This window comes from Balaenoptera borealis (assembly GCF_965194805.1).
Source record: "Balaenoptera borealis genome assembly, chromosome: 3".
Classification (NCBI taxonomy): Eukaryota; Metazoa; Chordata; class Mammalia; order Artiodactyla; family Balaenopteridae; genus Balaenoptera; species Balaenoptera borealis.
This window is the reverse complement of record NC_138866.1, coordinates 46,523,831-46,529,606: the sequence shown is the minus strand read 5'-3', so window position 1 is coordinate 46,529,606 and position 5,776 is coordinate 46,523,831. Positions and strand designations below refer to the sequence as shown.

General features: G+C 40.4%; 1 long non-coding RNA gene across 2 annotated transcripts; it reads left to right on the top strand.

Annotated features, from left to right (window-relative positions):
- The first annotated feature begins 1,268 nt into the window (after nucleotides 1–1,268).
- LOC309626702 lies at nucleotides 1,269–4,166 on the top strand. 2 transcript variants are annotated; one of them, XR_014243365.1, is made up of 3 exons: nucleotides 1,269–2,639; nucleotides 3,232–3,362; nucleotides 3,934–4,166. It is a non-coding gene; the product is annotated as an uncharacterized lncRNA (long non-coding RNA). The 2 variants fall into 2 exon arrangements; XR_014243366.1 differs by having other exon boundaries at nucleotides 3,898–4,166.
- Nucleotides 4,167–5,776: the final 1,610 nt, after the last annotated feature.

Below are 5,776 nucleotides of genomic sequence, written 5' to 3'. Positions count from 1 at the left end.
AGTTGATAGCTAAAGTTACAAGGCTAGAAAGAGATGGAGCCAAGAATCAAAAGCAGGTCTTTTGAGTCTTAGGCTGACCTCACTCCTTCTCTACTATAGTGCTGAAAGAGAGGAAAATAATAAGTAGCTACATTTGCATGTGTGACACTTTAAAGGTTAGGGCAGCATTTTAGTGGTAATTGCTGTCATAATTTTTCTTTTTAAAAATTAATGTAAATTAGGGTATTGCTAAGCTTTCATCTCCTAGTAAAAATGAAAGAGTAGCTATGGTTTAAATATAGTAAGACTGTAGAGAAATTTCATAATATAATATTTCAAGTTTAAACAGGGAACACATATTATTAAAAAAATTTTTTAGGAGGGAGATGCCCCAGATTGTCTTATCCAAGAAGTGCCTCAGGATTTCCTTTGTTTTTGGTTTTTTCTATTACATTTGATAATAAAGTTTATCAAGGGATGCAAAGCTGGACTGGCAAATAATTGTAGTCACAATCACCTTAATTGTGCTCTTCCTCAAGAGAGAGGGTTTCCTCTCTGAGGGTAGTGTGGGTAGACAATGACAGGCTGGGTTGTATGCTGCTGAAACCACTGTTCTGTGCTGGAAAAATGAGCAACAGATCCAGAATGTTTGTTGTTTGACTGAGTATGGATTTTGACTAAACCCAAAGCTTGAGAAAAATTTTAGTCATGGTCCCGTTGTTCAGTAGAAAACAGATGGGAAGAAGACTGTCACCATTTATACTTGGGATACAGTGCAGCATGGATGCAGACCTGGAGAACAATTGTCCAAAGGTCATAAAACCAAGGAACTAGAACATAATCAATTCAATTCAACCAGTGTTTATCAGGTGCCTCCTCTGGGTCAGGCACAGGGCTGGGACCTAGGACAGTAGTAGAAACCAAGTGAAATATAGCCTCTGCAGCCATGGAACTATAGGACAGGAGAATTACTGATATTAGACGTGTGATTGATTACAAGAATGATAAATGTCATAAATAAGAAAGGACAGGGGAGACTTCCCTGGCTGTCCAGTGGTAAAGAACCCACCTTCCAATGCAGGGGACTCAGGTTCAATCCCTGGTCGGGGAACTAAGATCCCACATGCTGCAGGGCAACTAAGCCCGCGTGCCACAACTACTGAGCTCGTGCGCCTCAACGAGAGAGCCCGCGTGCCATAAAACTACAGAGCCCATGTGCCCTGGAGCCCGTGCGCCACAACTAGAGAGAGAAAACCCGCACACCACAACTAGAGAGAAGCCCACACACTGCAACAAAAGATCCTGCATGCCTCAACGAAGATCCTGTGTGCCACAACTAAGACCTGACGCAGCCAAAAAAAACAAAACAAAACGAAAGGACAGGGGACTATAGGAATGAAGAAGACTAAGGGGATTTAATCTGGTGTAAAGTTTGAGGGAAAACTTTAATCTTTTAATCTTTAAAAAATTCTTAAAGACAAAAGCAGAAAGATTTAGGAAAACCAAGGTGTGATGGCTAATTTTATGTGTCAACTTGACAGGGCCGTGAGGTGCCCAGATATTTGGTCAAACATTATTCTGGGTGTGTCTGCGGGGTGAGATTAACATTCTGGATGAGATTAACATGAGACTGAGTAAAGCAGATTGCCCTCCCTAATGTGGGTGGCCCTCATCCAATCAGTTAATGAATTTAAACAATGTGTTTTAAATGTCTTTGTATCCTGGAGCTATTTTTTCTCATGTAATTAGGTCATGCCTTAGAATTAATATGATTTATCAGAAGTATGAAGTTACTGAATATTAAGCTAATAATTTATTAAAAATTTAAAATGATTACTGAAGTTTGACAACATTGATTTCATATTGCCACTCAGTTGGTAGAAGAATCTATCAACATATACATATCTGTATATAACCATATATATGTAGAAAAATCTATCAACTATATATAACCAGAGTTATATCAATAACTGGTTGCTGTAGAAAGGATGAATCTTGCAGATAAGTAAACAGTTATCCAGGAAGAGTGTGAGTTACCAGCCATTCAGTAAACAGTAGTAAATATGATGTCATAGTATTGGGAATAGTGAATATTGGTGAAAACAAAAGAAATAGAAAATGTGGCATTTTTCCACATAGAGCTTACAATCTAATCCTGAACCAGATCAAGTACCTTGACTACAACCACTAGAGGACCTTTAGAATAGTACAAATTTCAGCTGTGCAAACTGAAACTCCCATGGGAAGGGATGTGGGGCAAGAGTGCACAGAGTTAGGTGGGGTTAATTCACTCATGACATTTTTATTAAGAATAAATCAGGCTGAGGCATTCCTGTCAGCCCTGGGGATTCAGCAGTGAACAAGAGGCACAGTCCCTCCTGGAGGCTAGGCTTACGACACAACTATGAGCTAGTAAACAAAAGTCATCCCCCAAATTAGTCAGTGATGCTTGTTATAAGTCTCACAGAGAAGAAGTCTGGGTGCTGTGAACATATATGAAGAAGGTTAGGAAAGGCTTCTTAGAAGAAGTGACGTTTCAGCTCTGACAGAAAGAAAGAGTAGGAATTGACCTGATTGAGAGAGAAATGGGAGAGACTTGTTACCCACAGAGGGAAGACCCCCATGTGGAAAAGAGATCAACACCTTTGGAGAATTGAAAGGTTAGTATGTGTGGTGCACGGTGAGCTAGAGGGAGAGCGAAACAAGATATGCTAGATGATGTGGGCCTTGAAGGATCCTAAAAATATGGGAAGGCCACAACAGGCTTCAGCAAAAGGATGACATGATCAGAAGTTCATTTTTAAAAGATGGGTCTACCATGTGGAGAATGGATTGTAGGAGAGGAAGAATGGAAACAAGATCAGCAGTTCAAATTGTTACAGTTGTGCAGGCATCAGGTAATAGTGGATAAGCCTGGGGTGTTAGCGGTGAACATGGAGAGAAGAGGAGGGATAAATACATTTGCTGCCAAGGTGAAATCAATGGAGTAATTACATGCAGGGAGATTTGGAAAGGGAGGAACGAAAGTGGTTCCAGAGTTTTGGCTTGAGTATCTGGGAAGGTGGTAGAGTCATTTACTAATCTGTGGAAAAGGACAGAGGGGTTCGTTTTGAGAACAAGGTATGAATTAAACTGAGGATACCTCTTGAAGGAGTTGAGAAGTGAGAAAGCACTCCATAAACAATGGAAGGAAATGGTATTGAAGGGCATGAAGGCAGAAAGAAGGCCATCAATACATGTGTCTGCTTGCAGAGGAGTGAATACAGAGGAGGAATCGATTGAAATGGAGAAAAGTGGAAGACCATCTCAAAAGAAAGTCAAATATACTTGAATTCAACCTGTTGTACCTAAGAAGAGATGGTACTGAAGACCACTGCTTAAAGGTTAGGTTAAAGATTTTCCTAATGCCTTGCTCAGGATGGATCCCATGGGCAGATAGGAGGGAGGCACCCTTTCCTAATTTGACACCCTGAGGACATCAAACAGTGACAAAAAATGAATAGAGCAAAATGCCACTCTAGGATATTCAGTCCTATCCAAATATTGGAATGGGGAAAGGGGTTGTAAATAGTGGGGAGAAGGACTCCAGATATGAGAAATCCTCTAGGAGTTGGTTTGAAAATAAGAACAACAGCAACAGTAATAGAAATGAATACAAGTACCATTCATTGTGGTTTTAATATGTGCTCACTAAGCACTCACCATGTTCAATCTCATTTAATTTGTGCAATCACTTTATGAGGTAGGCATATTTTAAATCTCCACTTGCAGTTAGAAAATAGAGTTCAGAAACATAGTTAACTTCCCAAGCATCACGCAACTAAGAAGTGGCGGAGGCAAGATACAGGTTTAGATTTGATAAACTCTAAAATTCTTGTGCTTTACAGCTAATCACTCCAAATCATTTCTGGCCTCCAGAAACATCAGGCGGCCCATGTTTTGTATCCATTCTAGGAAGAATCTGGAGATGGCTCTGAGCGACCCATCTATACCAACCTTATAGATCCGTCTGGGGTCCCACTGCAGTGGAAATAGCTGCTTAGGGATAAAGGATATATGAGAGGACTGGACATAAGAATAGGGAAGGAATCGAAGCCTCGCCATTCCTTCCCTGCCCCCCGCCACCCCAAGTACTGCCACAATATCTATAATAAACCTCGATGCATTGATCACTGCCTTGGGTTTCATTCTCTGAATCTCTAGGGTAAGGAAGACTCTGTTCCGACAGCCCTCCTCCACCATCCCATATGCCTTCCGAGAAGTGGTAGCACTGGTAGAATGCCAGTGTACATGGGCTTCCCCACACACTACCCAGCCCTTTGTGAGGCTGGGGGAGGTCGAAGAGGATAAGGATGAGGACTGCGGAGGGACTTTTAGCTTAAACAGCCAGGGGACCACGGCGTCCATGGAGGGTTGTGACTAGAAGCTAGAAAGTACAGAATTTAAACTATACTCCACTGGCCACAGGTAATAAATGACCTCCACTCGTTTCTCTTGTATGGAAATCCAGCTGATGGCATATATCACAGGAATGTCAAAAATGACTGTTCTGTGGCCTCAGCAATTTCATTGTTAAAAGCCATGCACCAAAGTAGAGGATGGTAATTATGGGAGAGAAGATGGGTTTTACCAAGACTAACTCAATCTAACATTGGGTCTTAACAAATCTTGAGTTTCAAACCCATTCCACTCATTGGGAGTCCACGTTTTCATGTCTTTGGAACACTCAGCTTCCTGCCACTATGGAAAAAGGACTTTAAAAGACTTACAAGGCTTCATAGACTTCAAATAAATCTTATGAAACAACATGTTCACGTGTTAAGTGTAAATGAGTCAGAAACATAAGGATTAAATTTCCCTTAAAATACACAGGGGTTTGAAAATGAAGGGAAAAATGCTAAGGGCAAAACGTGTTTTGGATTTTGGCAAACCCAAAACATTTGAAAAAAAATTGGTTTGATGTTTGATGAACCCTAAATACAGCAGAGTTTGCTCATCTCTCGTAATGAAGACCAATAGACAATTTTTTGTGTGAGAACACAGAATCCCATCGGAGTGGCCTCTGGACTCCTCACTACTGTAGAACTTGACTGATTTTCATCTCACTAATTCACAAACTTCTTTACTCAAACGATGGTTGGTGGTCTCTCCCACACGAGTTCTCAGCGAAGACATAATAAGAGAATGCTGGAGAAGACGTCTGGGATTACTAAGACTTCATTAGTCTTATAAAACGCACTTCAGGGCATAACCACTGTACAATAAAACATTAACATAAATCATTAAAATGGAACCATGCCTTGTCAAGATAAACAAGAGGAGTGTATTTTATGTGGCATTGTCCTTATTTCTTTAACTTGGTTCATTCACTCGCTAATTTGCAAAACTGAACAATCAGACATTCTGTGGTATGAATTAAAGCAGTGGGATTACTCCATTCATAGATTTCCCATCAATAACTCTGATTTCTATCCAAGTTTCTAAAGTTGTAAAGCTGGGAACAGTCTGGTGGATGCTTTAAGGTCGTGGCAGTACTATTTTTCCTCCTGAAGTGTTTCTGGGGGCTATGAGAGATCAGAATTGGAAATGTCATTTTTGCCCCTTCGAAATCTTAGATCTTTGATGGGCAAACAGTGGCTCCTCCATTAAAACTATTCTCTCTGTGGTTATTTGTGTTGGCTTTTGATTTAAACTGAAATTTCTTTATCCTTATACTGCTCTGCTAGTCAGATTTGTGTGACTTTTAAAAGACTCTTTCATAATGTGTATCAGGAAATGTTTCAAAGACAGGTTGCTA